The sequence below is a fragment of the Triticum dicoccoides genome, chromosome 2B, assembly GCF_002162155.2.
Source record: "Triticum dicoccoides isolate Atlit2015 ecotype Zavitan chromosome 2B, WEW_v2.0, whole genome shotgun sequence".
In the NCBI taxonomy this organism is placed as follows: domain Eukaryota; kingdom Viridiplantae; phylum Streptophyta; class Magnoliopsida; order Poales; family Poaceae; genus Triticum; species Triticum dicoccoides.
The window spans coordinates 522,762,170-522,783,115 of record NC_041383.1 but is presented as its reverse complement, the minus strand read 5'-3'; the positions used below and the strand labels follow the sequence as shown (position 1 = coordinate 522,783,115).

At 48.9% G+C, this 20,946-nt stretch overlaps 1 pseudogene; it reads right to left on the bottom strand.

The window, feature by feature from the left end:
- Positions 1–8,098: 8,098 nt before the first annotated feature.
- On the bottom strand, positions 8,099–19,182 carry LOC119364615 (annotated as a pseudogene).
- Between the last annotated feature and the right edge of the window lie 1,764 nt (positions 19,183–20,946).

Below are 20,946 nucleotides of genomic sequence, written 5' to 3'. Positions count from 1 at the left end.
CATGTGTTCTTCTCGTGTTAAAGTTTGGATAACATTGCTTTCAACATTAATGGGCGTACCTGAGATATAGTGTTTTATTCGTTGCCCATTGACAACCTTCGGGTTAGTCCCTTCGACATTATTTATTTTGATAGCTCCCGATCTATAGACCTCCTCGATGACATAGGGTCCTTCCCATTTGGAGAGGAGTTTTCCTGCAAAGAATCTGAAACGAGAATTGTACAAAAGAACATATTCTCCAACCTTGAACTCACGCTTTTGGATTCTTTTGTCATGCCATCTTTTAACTTTTTCTTTGAATAACTTAGCATTTTCATAAGCCTGGGTTCTCCATTCATCTAATGAGCTAATATCAAATAAACTCTTTTCACCAACAAGTTTGAAATCATAATTAAGTTATTTTATTGCCCAAAATGCTTTGTGTTCTAACACAAGAGGTAAATTACAAGCTTTTCCATAAACCATTTTATATGGAGACATACCCATATGATTTTTATAAGTCGTTCTATAAGCCCAAAGTGCATCATCTAATTTCTTAGACCAATTCTTCCGGGACCTATTGACATCTTTTGTAAGATTAGTTTTATTTCCCTAATGCTAAGTTCAACTGGACCACTAGACTGAGGATGATAAGGTGACACAATTCTATGGTTAACATCATACTTAGCAAGCATTTTACGGAAAGCACCATGAATAAAGTGTGAACCACCATCAGTCATTAAATATCTAGGGACTCCAAACCTTGGGAAAATAACTTCCTTAAGCATTTTAATAAAGGTGTTGTGATCATCACTACTGGTTGGAATAGCTTCTACCCATTTAGTAACATAATCAACAGCAACCAAAATATGTGTATACCCATTATAAGAAGGAAAAGGTCCCATGAAGTCAAAGCCCCAAACATCAAATGGTTCAACAACAAGTGAATAAGTCATAGGAATTTCTTGACGCTTACCAATATTACCTATTCTTTGGCATTCATCACACGATGAGATGAACTTACGGGCATCCTTGAAGAGAGTAGGCCAGTAAAAACCAGATTGCAATACCTTATGAGCGGTTATGTCTCCCGCATGATGTCCTCCATAAGCTTCAGAGTGACATTTCCGTAGGATTTGTTCCTGTTCATTCTCAGGTACACAATGTTTAATAATACCATCTACTCCTTCTTTATAAAGATGTGGGTCATCCCAAAAAGTAATGTCTTAAATCATAGAAGAATTTTTTTTCTTTTGTTGGTATGTGAAGCTAGGTGGTATGTATTTAGCAACAATATAATTAGCATAGTCAGCATACCAAGGTGTACTATGAGAAACATTTATTGCAGCTAGTTGTTCATCAGGGAAGCTATCATTAATTGGTTGTGGGTCATCAAGAATATTTTCAAGTCTAGACAAGTTATCAGCTATGGGGTTCTCTGCTCCTTTCCTATCAGTGATATGCAAATCAAATTCTTGTAGCAGAAGAACCAACCTAATGAGTCTAAGTTTAGCATCTTTCTTTTCCATAAGATATTTTATAGCATCATGATCGGTGTGAACAATTACTTTAGAATCAACAATGTAAGATCTGAATTTATCACAAGCAAACACCACTACTAAGAATTCTTTTTCAGTAGTAGCATAGTTTTGTTGAGCGGTGTCTAGAGTTTTACTAGCATAATGAATAACATTTAGTTTCTTATCAATTCTTTATCCTAGAATAGCACCAACATCATAATCACTAGCATCACACATAATCTCAAAAGGCAAGTTCCAATCAGGTGGTTGAACAATAGGTGCAGTAATTAAGGGTTTCTTTAGTGTTTCAAAGGCTTCCATACAATCATCATCAAACACAAAGAGAATATCCTTTTGCAAAAGATCAATAAGAGGCCTAGAAATTTTATAAAAGTCTTTGATAAACCTCCTATAGAAACCAGCATGACCAAGGAAACTACGAATATCTTTGATATCTTTAGGACATGGCATTTTCTCAGTTGCATCAACCTTGGCTTTGTCCACCTCAATGCCTTTTTCAAAAAATTTATGGCCCAAAACAATACCTTCATTAACCATAAAGTGGCACTTCTCCCAATTCAAGACGAGATTTGTTTGTTCACATCTCTGTAAGACTCGATCAAGATTTCTTAAACAATCATCAAAAGACTTCCCATAAACAAAAAAGTCATCCATGAAAACCTCAACAATCCTTTCACAAAAATCAGAGAATATAGCAGTCATACATCTTTGAAAGGTAGCAGGTGCATTACATAAACCGAAAGGCATACGTCTATAAGCAAATGTTCCAAAAGGATAAGTAAAAGTGGTCTTTTCTTGATCAGATTGTAAAACAGGTATTTGTGAAAAGCCAGAGTATCCATCAAGGAAGCAAAAATGTGTGTGCTTGGATAATCTTTCTAACACTTGATCGATAAAAGGCAGAGGGTAATGATCCTTTCTAGTAGCTTTATTTAATTTTCTATAATCAATTACCATTCTATAGCCTGTGACAATTCTTTGTGGAATAAGCTCATTCTTATCATTAGGAACAACAATAATACCTCCTTTCTTAGGGACACAATGAACAGGACTTACCCATCTACTATCAGCTATAGGATAGATTATACTTGCTTCCAGAAGTTTCAATGTTTCCGTTCTTACCACTTCTTTCATTTTCGGATTTAACCAACGTTGGTGATGAACAACGGGTTTAGCATGAAGTTCCATATTAATCTTGTGCTGACATAGAGTGGGACTAATGCCCTTAAGATCATCAAGAGTATATCCAATAGCAGCCCTATGCTTCCTTAGAACTTTCAATGATCTTTCTTCTTCATGTTCTGAAAGGTTAGCACTAATAATAACAGGATATATCTTATTTTCATCAAGATAAGCATATTTCAGAGTGTCTGGCAATTGTTTTAATTCAAACGGGATCACCTTTAGGTGGAGGAGGACCTCCTAGAGTTTCAATAGGCAAATTGTGTTTAAGCAGAGGTTGTTGTTCGAAAAAGATTCTATCTATCTCATTTCTTTCACGCATATGAAAATCATTTTCATGGTCTAGAAACTATTGTTCTAGAGGATCAGTAGGAGGTACAACAATAGAAGCAAGACCAATAATCTCATCCTTATTAGGCAAATCTTTCTTATGAGGTTGTTTACTAAACTTAGAAAAATTAAATTCATGAGATTTGTCACCAAACCTAACACTGACAGTTTGTTTCTCACAATGTATTTTGGCATTGACGGTGTTCAAGAAAGGCCTACCAAAAATAATGGGACAAAAGTCATCTTGTGGGGAGCTAAGAACAAGAAAATTAGTAGCGTATTTTATTTTCTCACACAAGACTTCAACATCTCTAAGAATCCCAATTGGTGATATCGTATCTCTATTAGCAAGTTTAATAGTGACATCTATGCCTTCTATTTCAGCAGGCGCTATTTCATCTTTAATTTCTTGTTATATGGAGAAAGGAATAGCACTCACACTAGCACCTAGGTCACCTAACCCATGATAATAGTGATCTCCTATCTTAACTAAGACAACATGCATGCCAACAACTGGTCTATGTTTATCTTTTCCTTCAGGTTTGGCAATTCTAGAAGCTTCACCATAGAAGTAAATAACATGCACATCAATATTATCAACTAAGAGGTCTTTAACCATAGCAACACTAGGTTCAACTCTGATTTGTTCAGATGGTTTGGGTGTTCTAACATAACTTTTGTTAACCATAATTGAAACTTTAGCATGTTCCTTCACCCTAACAGGAAAAGGTTTTTTTTAATATAAGCAATGGGAACAACTAGATCAACATTATAAATAATGGTTTCTTCTTTAGCTTTTACCGGTTCTTTAATTTCTTCTTTAATTGGTGGGTGATATTTAAACCACTTCTCCTTAGGGAGATCAACATGAGTAGCAAAAGATTAACAGAAGGAAGCTACTATCTTAGAGTCAAGTCCATATTTAGTGCTAAACTTTTGAAAAGCTTCAGTATTCATAAAAGATTTAACACAATCAAAATTAGGTTCAATACCCGACTCTTTACCTTTGTCGAGTTCCCAATCTTCAGAGTTGCGTTTAATTATTTCTAAAAGATCCCATCGAAATTCAATAGTTTTCTTCATAAAAGAACCAGTACAAGAAGTATCGAGTATGGATTGATCATTACGAGAAAACCAAGCATAAAAATTTTGAATAATAATTTCTCTTGAGAGCTCATGATTGGGGCATGAATATAACATTGAGTTAAGCCTCCCCCAAGCTAGAGCGATACTTTCTCCTTCATGAGGCCAAAAATTATATATATATATAATTCCGATCACAATGAACTACATGCATAGGATAATTTTTTTGATGAAATTCCAATTTCAAACGGTTCTAGTTCCAAGATCCAATATCATCGCACAGCCTATACCATGTCAATGCTCTTCCCTTCAGAGATAAAGGGGAAACCTTATTCTTAGCTTCATCTCTGGGCAGACCTGCAAGCTTAAATAATCCGCAAATTTCATCCACATATATCAAGTGCATATCAGGATGTTCGGTTCCATCTCCTACATAAGGATTAGCTAGCAGTTGCTCTAACATACCCGAAGGAATTTCATATTCAATATTTTCAGTAGGTGCATTAGGTTGAGGGGCAACTAATTGTGGTTCCGGTCGAGGTGAAGATACCCTGAACAAACCCCTCAAAGGATTGTTTTCCATAGTAGCAAGTGACAATAAATTTCAGCACGTAGTAATAATGTTTCCTTACCAATTTCCACTTACCAAGAGCGCTTCACTCCCCTGCAATGGCACCAGAAAATAGCCTTGATGACCCACAAGTATATGGGGTCAATTTTAGCCTTTTTGATAAGTAAGAGTGTCAAAACCAAAGAGGCGCAGAAGGAAATGACAAGTGGTTTTCAGCAAGGTACTGTCTGCAAGTGCTAAAAATTATAAGTAGCGAAGTAGTTTGATAGCAAGATAATTTGTAATGAGCAAGTAATGATAGTAGTAACAAAAGTGCAGCAAGGTAGCCCAATCCGTTTGAGGCAAAGGACATGCCAAAACGGAGGTGGGCCGAGGAGGGCAGCGCCCACCAGGGCGCACCTGGGCCTCCTGGTGCGCCCAGGTGGGTTGTGCCCACCTGGTGGCCCTCCTCTGGTACTGATTTGCTCCAATATTTATTAAATATTCCATAAAAATTCCTCGAGAAGTTTCAGATCATTTGGAGTTGTGCAGAATAGGTAACTTTACGTAGCTTTTTCAGGTCCAGATTTCTAGTTGCCGGAATTCTCCCCCTTCGTGCATACCTTGCATATTATGAGGGAAAAGGCATTAGAATTACTCCAAAAAGCATTATTATACAATAAAACAACATAAATAACAGTAGGAAAACATGATGCAAAATGGACGTATCAGTGCTATCCTCGGGCGCCTTCTGGACGGCCTCGTCCGCTCCTCCTTGGCTAGGAGATGCCCTTTGAGACGACACCTCGGTGTCCTCCACGGTAGGAGGGAGAAGGCATGAGATGGCCCATCACTCTCCGCCTCTTCAGGTGGCAGAGAGTTCCTCTCCGAAGAAGACGGAATCGGGATCTCACGCGGAGGGCTGAAAAGCAAAAGATTTGATTCATATGACAAAGGCAGATTAAGCGATAACTAAACAAGTAAGTTTTCGATACTTATGTTTCGATCAGGGGCTTCTCTATTTGGATCCTCTTTAGGCTGTGTTCGGACTCTGAGTCTGAACTATTCGAGAGACTGCCCTCCTCCTCCTCCTCCTCCTCCTCCTCTTCGTCCTCGTCTTCCTCGTGAGAGGAGACGGCCTCGGTCTCTCCGGACACTGCTTCCAGAGGTCCTTTGCGGCAGGGCCCGTCCTTGGGCCCATTTCCCTTCTTCTTGATTTTCTTCTCCGGCACCTGATAAGGCGCCGGGACCAGCATATCCTCCAACTGAGGAGTGACTGGGTCTTCAAGCAATGGAGCCGGACTCTTAATCTGCTCCGACTTCTTGGTCCATCCCTGCAAAAAAGATGGGCTGATGAGTTTTGTATAGGTCGAGTATATAAACTAGGTATGTCTTCGGAAAGTTAAATACTTACCGGAGTGGCCGGATTCTTGGCGTTGAGGCCGACGTCTTCGATCTCCATGGGCCAGCTCTTCTGCGCCTTGAAGATCAGCTTCCACATTCCCTCATGCGTGGTGCTGAGGACGTGCTGCAGAGTCTGCAGCTCCTCCGGATTGAACTCCCACATGGTGGAAGCCTGGCGCTGGCAGGGGAGGATGCGGTGGAAGAGCATAATTTGCACCACGTTGGTTAGACCAACGTTTTTGCTCAGCATGTTGGTGATGCGCATTTGCAGCGTCTGCACCTCCGTCTGAGAACCCCAGTCGTGGCCCTTCGCGGTCCAGGAGACGAGCCTCATGGGGGGTCCGAATCTGAATTCCAGAATTGCCGCCCACTTAGTGTGGCGCGGCTCAGTGATATAAAACCACTCATGTTTCCAGATCTTGGCGGTCTCCATGAAGGCCCCCTTAGGCCACATGGCATTGGGTAGCTTGCTGGTCAAAGCTCTGCTGCAGTCCGCGTGCTGCCCGTCGACCACCTTCGGCTTCACATTAAAAACCTTCAGTCACAGGCCAAAGTGTGGGTGGATGCAGAGAAGAGCCTCACACACGACGGTAAACGCTAAGATGTGGAGGAAAGAGTTCGGGTCTAGATCATGGAAATCTAGTCCGTAGTAGAACATGAGTCCACGGACGAATGGTGGAGTGGAAAACCTAACCCTCTAAGAAAATGAGAGAGGAAGACGACCCATTCGCCGGGCTCCGGAGTGGGAATGATCTGTCCCTTGGGGGAGCATGTGCGCGATGGTGGTGGCAAGGTATCCCGCACTCAGGAGGTCCTTTATCTCCTTCTCCGTGACGGAGGAGGCCTCCCACTTGCCTTTGGAACCGGATCCGCCCATGGTCGGAGGAGGTGGTGGTGGTGAGAAAGAGGGAGACTTTTCGGGCGCTGAGAGCTTGGGAGATTGGAAGGCAGAGGAGACTGGAAGGCATGAGGAAGAAAAGAGGAATCTATTGCCCTCTTATAGACGGTAAATATGCCAACCCCCCCCCCCACTTGCACCTTGAAACTCGCCTATTCCAATGAAAGTGTGCGTCGTAAACGGTTGGATTACCCAAATTTTATTGATGAGCAATCTCATGTTAAGTGGGCACGATCTCTGTTTTGACAGGACGGGCCAATGGGGCGTGGCCTCGAAACACGGAACGCGGGATGTAAAATCGGTTCAAAACATCAAAGGGTCAAGTCTGACGCTTCGCCGAAAAAAGTTGTCAGTAAAAGATACTATTCTTATTTTTTATATATCCTGCCTTTGCGGCTAACGGTTGTGTTCACTATGCAAAGTCGGATACAATTCTTTCACGGAGGAAAGCCGATGTGTACTATTCAAGGAACCCGCCTCGCAATGCCGAAGACAATCTGCACGTCGAACACGTCGTCATTGAAGACTGGTTCAGGGGCTACTGTGGGAGTCCTGGACTAAGGGGTCCTCGGGCGTCCGGTCTATTGGATATGGGCCGGACTGATGGGCCGTCAAGATACAAGACAGAATATCGCCTCTCGTGTCCGGTAGGACTCCCGTATGCGTGGATGGCAAGTTTAGGTGTACGGATATGTTATTTCCTTTCTGTTAAACCAACTTTGTACAACCCTAAGCCCCGCTGGTGTCTATATATACCTTAGGGTTAGATCAGAGGCAGGATCACAACATTGCTAGGCTAGCCAATCTAGGGTTAGCCAACACGATCTCGTGGTAGATCAACTCTTGTAACCCCAATACCCTTCGAATATAATCAAGCAGGAGTAGGGTTTTACCTCCATTAAGAGGGCCTGAACCTGGGTAAACAAAGTGTCCTTTGTCCATAGTTACCATCGGTCCTCAGACATATAGCTTGGGTCCCTCTACCCGAGATCTACCGGTTTTGACACCGACACCAAGGGATATACATCATGTCCAATTATACAAAGATATTTTTTAGTACCATGAACGGAATCATGGGGAGGAATTGTACTACATTCGCAAGCATTTGGTGGTTCCATGATTTCATCCATGCACAGAGTGCTCATGGAATTATTTGATTTGCAACTATTTCAAACCAGTGATACGAAGCATCAACATAGTGATTGATTCCGATGATACCCAATTAAGTGGCTTTCCAGGATGACAGGGGAGGGGTCTCGGAGTCCTTCCAGGTGTTGAGGAACGTGTTGTGGTACCGATCACCTTGGACCGCATCCATGGCGGCGTAGGACTCGAGCTCGACCATCTCCTCGGCCGTGAGCTCCACAGAAAGCGCTCTCACATTCTGGTTGAGATTCTCAACTTTTGTTGTGCCGGGTATGGGGCACACATCACTTCCCTGGTGGTGAACCCAAGCCAGGGCCAGCTGGGACGACGTGCAACCCTTCCTCGCAGCCATCTCGCTCACGCACTCAAATATCGTCGCGTCCTTCTCCATGTTCTCGGGTTGAAATCTTGGGAGATTCTTAAAACGCAATGGGGTGCATTTGTTAGAAAAAGGAGAAATGAGAAAAGAATGCTAGCTAACCGCATGAAAAAGTATCATGGGTGGTTCATTTACCTTGCCGAAATCATCCTCTGGTAATGTGTCCAACAGTTTAGGTCCAGTGGATAGAAAACCTCTGCCTAGTGGACTGTACGCCACATTCCAATGCCAAGTTCTCTGAAACAGTAAATAATTTGTAAGTTCTTTTTTAGGACGTTTCATAAGTACTATGAAGCTGATTTTGAAAAGAAAAGGCAGGTTTGTGGTCGTTGCAAAAACCTGCAAGTTGGTATTATATCTTCTTCAACATCTCTTGACCACAAAGACCACTCCAGCTGAACGGCGGTGATAGGATGAACTGCATGTGCCCTTCTTATTGTCGCTGCCGAGGCCTCCGACAACCCGACGTATTTCACCTTTCCTTCTTGGACTAGCTTCTTGATCTCACCCATCTACATGCACACGGAAGTCAAGAAGGTAGACTGGTCAATACCTACAAGCCCTCAATCTTGTTGGGCGAATAAGTCGCGGCGATGCACCGGACACGACCAGCGCATGTATGGACGCGAGCTGGCCGGGTCGGACATGTCGGGGGGACCGCGGGTGCGTGTGTGCGTGTGGTGCACGGGGTGGCCGTGCGGGTAGACACTGTGCATGTGTGTGTAGACTAGGTCAGTACGTGATCCGGGCGCAGCGGAGCGCGTGATCGTTGAGGGCTCGTCGGAGCGCGCGAGTGGGTAGGAGCGAGTGGGTTGTTGCCTAGCTTGGCTCGAGTATAAAGCTCGCGGTGGTTGTCGGTGTCAAAACTGGCGGATCTCGGGTAGGGGGTCCCGAACTGTGCGTCTAGGCGGATGGTAACAGGAGACGAGGGACACGATGTTTTACCCAGGTTCAGGCCCTCTTGATGGAGGTAAAACCCTACGTCCTGCTTGATTAATATTGATGATGTGTGTTACAAGAGTAGATCTACCACGAGATCAAGGAGGCTAAACCCTAGAAGCTACCCTATGGTATGATTGTTGTTCGTCCTACGGACTAAAGCCATCCGGTTTATATAGACACCGGAGAGGGCTAGGGTTACACAGAGTCGGTTACAATGGTAGGAGATCTACATATCCGTATCGCCAAGCTTGCCTTCCACGCCAAGGAAAGTCCCATCCGGACACGGGACGAAGTCTTCAATCTTGTATCTTCATAGTCTTGGAGTCCGGCCGATGATGATAGTTCGGCAATCCGGACACCCCCTAGTCCAGGATTCCCTCAGTAGCCCCTGAACCAGGCTTCAATGACGACGAGTCCGGCACGCATATTGTCTTCGGCATTGCAAGGCGGGTTCCTCCTCCGGATAATTTATAGAAGATTGTGAACACCAGGATAGTGTCCGGCTCTGCAAAAATAATTTCCACATACTACCGTAGAGAGAATAATATTTACACAAGTTCAATCTGCTGACGTATTTGATGGTGTGATGTCACACCACTACCAAGCCTTTACTTAAATTGTTTTTATTGTACCACCTCAGCGCGTTTAGCGAAGCGGTTTCCTTGGCACGTCTTGTGAAGCAGAGATCGTGTTCGCCTTATTCCGGGATTCCCATCAATACGGACGTGGGTAACCCAACCGCGCCATTGATTGCGGCGCTTGGGGGATAAGCGAGTTTTATCAGGACGGTGGGGACGCATGTTTTTGTCCGCCCATATAAGGGGATAAAGATCCAACCCTATTACATGCGCCTTCTTCCTCCTTGGCTTATCCATCTCTGCGAACCCAAGCTCCAGCGCCCAAGCCCGCACATCTCACCTCAACCTTCTCCAACTATGTCCGGAGCGGGAGGCAAGTGGATGGCCTCCTCCGTCATGGAGGGGCAGATCCAGAAGCTGCACAGCGCCAGATACTTGTCCAGCGACATCGCGCACCGGCTCCCCATCGAGGGAGAGCTCGTCCCCACCCCCAAGCCCCATGAGAGGGTAGTATTCCTTCCCCATTTCCTCCGCGGACTGGGCTTCCCACTCCATCCCTTTATCCGGGGCTCATGTTTTACTACGGCCTGGATTTCCATGATTTGGCCCCGAATTTCATCCTCAACATCTCGGCGTTTATCGTCGTGTGCGAGGCCTTCCTCTGCATCCAGCCCCACTTCGGCTTATGGCTCAAGACCTTCAGTGTCAAGCCGAAGGTTGTGAAGGGCAGTCAAGCGGAGTGCGGAGGCGCCATGGTGGGCAGGATGTCCCACGTTACCTGGCTCGAGGTCACTTTCGTGGAAACCATCAAGGGGTGGCAATCGGGGTGGTTCTACATCACCGAGCCGCGTGACCCCGAATGGGCAGCGGCCCCCGAATTCAGATCCGGCATCCCCACACGGCTCACCTCCTGGAAAGAGAGCGGACGGACATGGGGTGATTCGGAGGAGCTGACCGGACTCCAAGCTTGCATCCAAAACCTAGTGGACAAGAAGCTCAAGCTTGTCAACATAGTCCAGGTCATGCTCATCCGCCAGATTCTCCCGTGCCAACGACGGGGCTTCAACATGTGGGAGTTTGATCCGGCGCAGCACCAGACTTTGAATGGGCTCTTCGACACTACGTACGAAGATGTCTGGAAGGTGCTGTTCAAGGGCGCCGAGGCTCCCGCATCCGCTACCAAAGACCGCGGATTCAGCTCGGAGCGTCCAGCTGATGAGGTAAGTGATTTTGTCCTTTAAGGGACGCTTGTTTTCCATAGTTTGACTCTATGCGGGATCTAAACTCCCTTTCCTTTGACAGGACTGGCTGAAGAAGGCCGAACAGGCTATCTGTCCGGCCCCATTGCCAGAGGACCCAGCGGACGCCCGTTTAACGGGGCTGCCGGCTCCGGCACCCCACGTGGTGCCGGAGAAGAAGGCCAAGAAGAAGGCCACGGGGACTCGGAAGAGTTCCCATTTTCAGGTGCTATCGGATGACGACTCCGAGGCCGACTCCTCTCACCAAGGTGAGGAGGAGAAGAAGAAAGCCTCTTCCCCAGCGGGGGGAGAGAAGAAAAGGAAGGCCTCCCCAGCGAGGGAGGCCGAAGGGTCCAAGAAGGGAAAAACTCTTCCCCTGGACTGTTCTGCCAACGCCAGTGATGACGACGAGGACTGGCCTCCAAGGGCCAGGCCTCTGGCAAGATCGTGAGTATCCGGACTCCCGAATAACTTCATGGTTTATCTTTTTTGCCACACAATGTCTTTCTAATACCGCACACAACCCTGCAGTCCGCCCAAGGATGATCTTCCCGCTTCATCGAGCGGGTCCTTAGGTGCGTCGGATATGGATTCTCTTCTAACCGCCTCCACCCCCCATGACACGGACGACGCCGAGGTGGGATCCTGGTAAGGGACCCGCCAGGAGGAGGAGGCCCCAGAGGTGTCGCAGGACAACCTCCCGGACTTTGCACCGGACTCGGCTCCGGATCCCATAGTGGCTCCGGAGTCCGGCGGGCAGCCCCTACGTAAGAAGGGCAAGACCGTGACACCGGCAGCCTCCGTCCAAATGGAGGCGCCGGATAGCTTGCTGGAGGCGCTCAATGGCGCCTCCATCAAAGAGGAACACAGCACTGTTATGAGTGCGGTGATTCAGAAGGTGCAGCTCGCCAAGAGCGGGCTGACTGAAGCCTGTAGCAGCCTTCTAACAGGCTTTGAGGTAAGAATTTTGATATATGTAAAATAGTACCGCATAGACAGTAGCCCCTGATGCTTGGTTCGGTGTTCGGAAAGAAAAGCCGGACTGAGGATCTAAGAAGATATACGCAGGAGTTATAAAAAATATGTCGATATGGGATTGCAGGCTGTGCTGCTGACCTCTGCCGCATTGACTGCGGAGGTCAATACTTTGAAGGAAGGCCTCGAGCGGTCCAAGAACGAGCTCGGCCGTGCCAAGAAGCAGCTTGAGGACAAGGAAGGTGAGTGACACCTTATTAAAATTGTACCTTACAGAAAAGGATTTTGGTTGCAAAATGAAAGACAAGGATAACATGGATATTGCAGGGGACACTAACGAGGTGGCGACCCTGAAGGAGGCAGTGGCCGCGGCCGAACGCAATGCGGCCGCGGAGCGCACCGAGCGAGAGAAGCAGGAGGCGCGGGTGGCGGAGGTACAGCAAGAGCTCCAGGATCTCGTGAGAAAACATGAGAGCCTGGAGCGTGACTCGAAGACTCGAGAGTCTGAGCTTGCAACGGCTCTTGAGAGTGCCAAAGCCGCTAAGGCCGAAGCCTACAAGGCCCTCCGAGAAATCGAGGCATTGAAGAAAATAGCAGCGGGTAAGGCATTTTTCATGCAAAGTAAGCATGTGAGTGTTAGTTACCTGTTGCTTACCCGAATTCGGAGCTCTCCAGGAGCGTTTGCAGATCTTCCTTGCAGCGTGTCCGATGCTGCCGCGTTCTACCGGGCCGAGGAGGGGAGCTCGACGGAGAAGGTCTTCTGGTCTCAGTATGCTGAGGCCGGACATCCGGTGCCCCTTAGCGACCAGCTAAAGCAGCTGGTCGAGCTCCACAAGGCAGCCGAACAGGCCATGAAGGGCCTTATAGTTCGGCTGTGGCCTAAGGAGGCCATGCCTGGGAGCTACTTCGGCTTGGTGCGGCGGCTGGTGGATGCGTGCCCGTGGGTTGAAGTCATCAAGCACTCTGCTTGTATTGAAGGTGCCCGTCGGGCCCTTGCCCGTGCAAAGGTGCACTAGGGCAAGATGGATGCCCAGAATCTCGTGACGGACCCACCACCGGAGGGCAAGGAGTATCGCACGCCCGAGATGTATTATAAGAGTGTGCTGAAGGGCGCCCGCACTATTGCGGGTGAGTGCTCCAAAGATGTAATATTTGAGTAGACTCGCATTTTGTTATCCTGTGCGCTAAAAACTTAGTTCATTTGCGCTAAGCAACGCATTTTAATTTAAAATATTACCTTCTGTGCGGCTGTTTATCAAATCTGAGAGATGGCAAGTCGTCGGCTTCAGCCCCCATGCCACGAGTACTGGGGTGTTCGGGATAAATTTGAGCACTCTTGTTCCCATATTTGGGTCCATCTAGGGAGGCGCTCAACACAACGAACAAGGCAACCGGACTTATAATGCTTGAACACTCTCACTTAGCCATAGAATTCTATAATTTTAAATTTCGGCGAAGCCCCTAGTCTTCGGAAGGCCGAATTTGGGGCGCTATCCATGCCTGGGCCGGACAAAGACCGGCTCCTCGCTCTAAGCGGCATAAGTCTTTAGGGACTCGCAAAAAACCTCTCGAACAGCGACCAGCTCTCGCCTCATCATGACGGTCAGTTTTAGCTTTCTCCACTGAGGCGTTAACCCAGCTCAACTGGGGCGCAATCGCAGTGGTTCTCCCAGTGCTACCTTAGCCGATACAACGGAACATAAGGTACCAAAACATGGGAGCCGGGCAAACCCAACTATTGACCCAAGACATGATTCGGAGCTGATGCATATAATGCTATAAGTTCGGGGTGCCGCACTTGTGAAAGTGTTGGACTTATCACACCATGATGCGGGAAACATAAGCCCCTGGTGTATTTAGCCGTACCAAAACGTACGGATGCGTAATGTCACAAATGAACATATGTAAGAAAAGAAATGCAATTGCAAGCAAAAAGGTGCTGCATTACTTATTCAAGAAAAACTGTTGTAAGTGCAGAACGATACAAATGGTGCGATAAGCAAGGGATGGGACTGTTAAACATGTCCCCCTCCAGGGGTAAGCTGCGGAATGGTGCATAAAGCAGATTTAATGCTCGTAATGGAGACCACCTGGATATTCGTTGTAGCCTTTCTTCTTCCCTGGTTGTTGCATCGTGAGTTCGGCAGGTCTACTGCCGAACAGGGCCTCTGACGAACGGAGTCCTGTGGGTAAAAATAAAAAAGGAAAAAAGAGAAAAAAAAGAACGACACACTTGAGAGCCCCTGGTGTGGTTGAGCCGCAGTCTGGGCCTATCATGGTCGTGCCCCACTCCCCATGCCCATGGTATCTTCAGAGCGTAATGGTGTACGCGAAGGACCTGTCTTGACGTTTTACAGGGGCTGGGATTGGGGACGCACTGCTATGCATGCTCGGCACGTGCCAGGTGGTCTTGTTGTAGGTTACTCCGGGCGCGCTTAGCTGTGTCCGGCCGCTTAACGGCCGAACTCGAGAATTGCCTTAAGAGGCTGCATTGTACTTCTGCCGCGAGAGCCGCTGTATGTTCCTCCGTGCGGAGAGAACGTTCAGTGTTTCTGTTGACCGTGATGACTCCTCGAGGGCCTGGCATCTTGAGCTTGAGGTATGCGTAGTGCGGCACCGCGTTGAATTTTGCGAACACGGTACGTCCGAGCAGGGCATGATAGCCGTTGTGGAACGGAACTATGTTGAAGATTAACTCCTCGCTCCGGAAGTTATCCGGGGATCCGAAGACCACTTCCAGTGTAACTGAGCCTATACAATTGGCTTCTACACCTGGTATGACGCCTTTAAAGGTCGTCTTGGTAGGTTTAATCCTTGAGGGGTCTATGCCCATTTTGCGCACTGTGTCCTGATAAAGCAGGTTCAGGCTGCTGCCGCCGTCCATCAGGACTCTGGTGAGGTGAAATCCATCGACGATTGGGTCTAGAACCAATGCAGCGAATCCGCCATGGCGGATGCTAGTGGGGTGGTCCCTTCAGTCAAAAGTGATCGGGCAGGAGGACCATGGATTGAACTTCGGGGCAACTGGCTCCATCGCGTATACATCCCTGAGTGCACGCTTCCGCTCCCTTTTGGGTATGTGCGTTGCATATATCATGTTCACCGTCCGCACCTGTGGGGGGAAACCCTTCTGTCCTCTATTGTTCGGCGGTCGGGTCTCTTCTTCGTCATCGCTATGCAGCCCCTTGTCATTGTTTTCGGCAATTAACTTGCCTGCCTGCTTGAATACACAACAGTCCCTGTTGGTGTGGTTAGCTGGCTTTTCGGGGGTGCCATGTATCTGGCACAAGCGGTCGAGTATTCGGTCCAAATTGGACGGACCCGGAGTAGTTCTTTTGAATGGCTTTTTCCGCTGACCGGGTTTAGAGCCTCTGAATCCGGCATTGACTGTCGTATCCTCACTGTTGTCGCTGTTAATGCGGCGTTTGTTTTTGTTGCTACGCGACCTGCCATTACGGTCCTTGAAATCCGGACTGCCAGAATTTTTGCTGAGGTTATTGTTGCGTGCTAGCCAGCTGTCCTCACCCGCGCAGAAGCGGGTCATGAGTGATGTGAGGGCTGCCATTGATTTCGGCTTTTCCTGTCCTAGGTGCCGGGCAAACCACTCGTCGCGGATGTTGTGCTTGAATGCCGCTAGGGCCTCTGCATCCGGATAGTCGACGATTTGGTTTTTCTTGGTTAAGAACCGTGTCCAGAATTGTCTGGCCGATTCGTCTGGCTGCTGAATTATGTGGCTGAGGTCGTCAGCGTCTGGTGGTCGCACATACGCGCCTTGGAAGTTATCAAGGAATGCGGCTTCCAGGTCTTCCCAACTCCTAATTGACTCTGCTGGCAAGCTGTTAAGCCAATGCCGGGCTGGTCCTTTAAGCTTGAGGGGGAGATATTTGATGGCGTGAAGATCGTCACCGCGGGCCATGTGGATGTGAAGGAGATAGTCTTCGATACAAACCGCAGGTCTGTTGTGCCGTCGTAAGATTCAATATTCACGGGTATAAACCCTTCGGGGATTTGATGGTCCATTACTTCATCTGTGAAGCATAGTGGGTGTGCGGCGCCTCTGTACTGGGCGATATCGCGACGGAGCTCGAAAGAGCTTTGTCTATTTTGTTTGGCCCGGCCGGACTTACTGTGTCCGGCATGACGGTTGTCGTCACGTATCATGGGGCGCCCATGTGATCCATAGATCGATCTTGATTGTCTTGCCTTATCCTCCAATATATCTCGCAAGTCCGGAGCGTTCCCCTGTGGCTTTGTGCTCTTTGAGTGATGTCGGGGTACGGTTCTAGTGAAGGGCCTAGGGGCCTCTCTGTCGCGACCACGGGGTGGTCGGTCAGCCGTATTGTCTGCTGGTGATGCAGGTTCATACGCCTCCTCCTCTAATCGGGGGAGCAGCTTGCGTTTAGGGTAACTTTTGGAGGGGCGTTCGAGCTCATGCTCTTCGGCCGCGAGGACTTTAGTCCATCTGTCGGCTAGCAGATCTTGATCAGCTCTAAGTTGTTGCTGCTTTTTCTTGAGGCTGTTTGCCGTGGCCATAAGCCTGCGTTTAAAACGCTCTTGTTTGACAGGATCCTCAGGCACGACGAATTCGTCGTCGTCGAGGCTTGCCTCGTCTCCGGAGGGAGGCATGTAGTCCTCTACCTCTTCTTCTGCCGCTCTCTCATGAGGGCTGGCGTCCCCGTCCTCCTGTGTTGAATCTTGCTGGAGTGGGTTGTCTTCGGCACTATCTGGGGTATTATTATCTCCGGTGTCGGAATCTTCATTCTTGCTATGGCGGGATTTAGAGCAGCGCCGCTGACGCTGGCGCTTGGGCTGTTTCTTGGAGGGGTCATCCTCCGCTGCCCCTTCGCCATTTCCCTCCTTTGAGATATCCACCATGTATATGTCATATGATGAGGTGGCTTTCCAGTGCCCGGTGGGCGCTGGTTCTTGGTCGTCTCCGGCATCGTCGTCCATACCGTCGATGTCTTCGGAGTCGTAGTCAAGCATGTCGGTTAGATTGTCGACAGTGGCTACCAAGTGGGTGGCGGGTGGGTTTTGAATTTCTTCGTCGTCCGCATCCCAACCATCCTGGCCGCAGTCCGGCCAGGGCTCTCCTGATAATGAGAGATACCTTAGCGAACTCAGGATGTCGCCAAAAGGTGAGTGTTGAAAGATGTCCGAGGCAGTAAACTCCATGATCGGCGCCCGACCGGATTTGATTGGAGGGGGCGCGGGAGGCTCGTAGTCCGGCGAGGAGTCCGGCACCTCGGAGTCACGGGCTTCATGAGGGACAAGATCAGTGTTCGGCTCTATCACCATAGAGGTTTCAGCCCCCGAGGCGGTGTCTAGCCATCCGTCCTCGATCTACGCAGCCGGCTCCGAATTCAAGATCGGAGCGGACTCGAGTGCGGCCTCCAGGGTATCCGGCTGCAGAGCTAAATCATGCCCGTCGTGACAGTGCGGCGCGCTCGGCTGTGGCTCGAATCCGTCGAAGATCAAGTCCCCGCGGATGTCAGCCGTGAAGTTCAAACTTCTAAATCTGACCTGACGGCCAGGGGCGTAGCTTTCGATCTCCTCCAGATGGCCAAGCGAATTGGCCCGCAGTGCAAAGCCGCCGAATACGAAGATCTGTCCGGGGAGGAAGGTCTCACCCTGGACTGCATCGTTGTTGATGATCGAAGAAGCCATCGAGCCTATCGGTGATGACACAGAGGAACTCTCAATGAAAGCACCAATGTCGGTGTCAAAACCGGTGGATCTCGGGTAGGGGGTCCCGAACTGTGCGTCTAGGCGGATGGTAACAGGAGACGAGGGACACGATGTTTTACCCAGGTTCAGGCCCTCTTGATGGAGGTAAAACCCTACGTCCTGCTTGATTAATATTGATGATGTGTGTTACAAGAGTAGATCTACCACGAGATCAAGGAGGCTAAACCCTAGAAGCTAGCCTATGGTATGATTGTTGTTCGTCCTACGGACTAAAGCCATCCGGTTTATATAGACACCGGAGAGGGCTAGGGTTACACAGAGTCGGTTACAATGGTAGGAGATCTACATATCCGTATCGCCAAGCTTGCCTTCCACGCCAAGGAAAGTCCCATCCGGACACGGGACGAAGTCTTCAATCTTGTATCTTCATAGTCTTGGAGTCCGGCCGATGATGATAGTTCGGCAATCCGGACACCCCCTAGTCCAGGACTCCCTCAGTGGTGATGATTGTAATGGCGTGGTGTGAGTGTTGAGTTCGTGCTCAAGGAAAGGTGTTCGTGCACTGGAAAAACCACCTCGCCGTGTACCTATTCTTCTTCCTCCTTCTCCTTCTTCCTTGTTGGGTAGAGCCATGGCAACAGAGAGAAAGAGGAGATCAGCTGCGAGGGATCGGCGGTTCCAACAAATCTGTATAAATGAAGCAAAGCTGAACAAGTGTTACTACGTAGTAGGGACTGACCGTGATCTCGACCGGAACATTCTTGTCAATGCGGTGCTAGTAGTAGAGGTCGATGCAGTCGATGCCGAGCCGAGCGAGGCTGCCATCGCACGCCGCCCGCACGTACGCCGGGTCGCCGCGGACCTCCCGGGCCGGCGTGATGCCGAATTTCGTGGCCAACTGGACCTTCTCCATCGCCCCTCCCTGTAGCGCGTGCTTTATCACACAGAGAACTCTTGCCGGTCAGACATCCGCGTGCAAATGATATGGCAACTACTAGCAGGGAGCCAAGGAACACGTCGGGTGGCTATAGTATGGTAACCTACCTTCCCGAGCAAGAGCTTGTTGGTGTGGGGCCCGTAGATGTCGGAGGTGTCCAGGAAGGTGACACCGGCGGCGACGGCGTGGCGGAGGAGCGCGATCATGTCCTGCTCGGGCTTGCGCTCGCCATAGGCCGCGGACATGCCCATGCAGCCGAGGCCCTGCGCCGAGACCTCCAGCCCCTGCGAGCCGAGCTTCATGCGCGGCACAACCACCGGAGCAGCAGCCATGTCGTTCGTGCCTGCGCAGCGTGTGTGATGAACTGATGATTGGTGGATGAGTAAGGCTAGCCATAGTGGGGGTAACATAAGTAGTATCATGTGCTTGGGACTCGCAAACATGCTTATGTGGCATGCAATTAAAGAAGAAAGAGATGGTTATAGTAACATAGGTAGATACCGTAACATAATAAATGTGATGCTACTATGTGTCATGCATGGCAATAAATGAGACCATCTATGGTACTAATATATGATAATATGCACTATAGAGGTGGTAACATAGATTAGTAACATATGCATGTTACTAGTCTAAGTTACTCCCCACCCCTGTTCAAGAATTCATCCGATTAACCAGTTAACTTGCCAATTAATCCCTACTCGTAGGGTCACCGAGTATCCTATAAACCGATTAATCATCCGATTAATTGATTAAATGGTCGATTAACTTGCCGATTAGCCGATTAATCCCCTACTCACCAGCCAACCGAGCAGCTACCAGTTAACGATTTCCTCAACAATGCTCCCCACTATGACCAGCCTAAGTAGGTCTGGAGCTTGCGGTGCAATTTATAGTGCGGCGGAGGGTGTCATGGAGTAGGTCACCACTTACCAGGCTCCTGGTTTGAATGAGCTGCCAAACTAGAGCAGAGCGTCACTGCGTACGTTAAATTGAAATGGACATTGATCTTTTTCACTCTTCTAAGGTCCTCTTCTAGATTCCTCGTATTCCATGACAGTGAGTGAGTGGCGGGGAAGTTCGAATGGGACGCCACGGTGGCTGGCTGGCTGGTGGAACGGATGGGCACGCCACGGGGAAAGGAACTTGTGCGTCTAGGAGGCAGATGCCACGGCGATCGGCGACGGGTCACCGCCCGTCTCCGCCACACGAAAAATCCGATGATGGACACCAAAGTGCGAAGTGGCTGCCGACGCCCCGTCGGTCGCTTCAGCGTCGCCGTTGGCCGGGGGTTCGTGTGCTCACGCACGCAACTCATCGGAGAATCGGACGGGTCTGGCATCCGAATCGTGTGTGTCACAGCCATGCATGTGTCCTGTCTACGATTGCTGGCTTGGCTGGCTAGCTTGTGGATAGATTTGGCTCGGACATACGATACGACGGTGACGCCTGCCTGCTATCCGCTCCCGCGTGTCGAGTGAGTGGCGAGGAGATCCAAGGAGATTGTCCATACATGGAGGCATTCGTGTGCGGCACACTCTTAAGAAAGCCTTGGTCAGCTTACATGTTCCCCGCCTGCTGTACGAGCTGCCGTCAAATTTAATGCGCCTGAGACATGGTTTTCATTTTGTGCTATACGTGAGAAATACGGAGATAGAATACCACTGGTGGCACAAATCCCCATTCTACTGGACGATGTTGATTTCAGGTTCATCTGAGCCCAAGCTAGAAACGAATATCCGTCCCTCAATCCCATAATATAGTTAGTGTTAAAAACGCTCTTATATTATGAAACGGAGGAAGTAGTTATTAGGGCGTGTGAGCCAAGTTATCTCGCGTAACGCTCTGTCATGGCTGTCGATCTAGTGATACCTTGGCACCAGAGTTCTCTGCCCCCGCTCCCCCGCTCCCCTCCCCCTCCGCGCACTACTCCGGCGCCGGCGTCCACCGCTCCCCCGCCGCGGGTCACTCCGACTGCGGCGTCCACCCTCCTGCTCTGGCCGCCGCCCGCCATGGCTGGTAGCCCAGGCTCCGTCAGCTCGTCGTTCAGGCCCAGTGGGGAGCGCCCCGTCGTCTCTGGCCTGGGCATCTCCGAG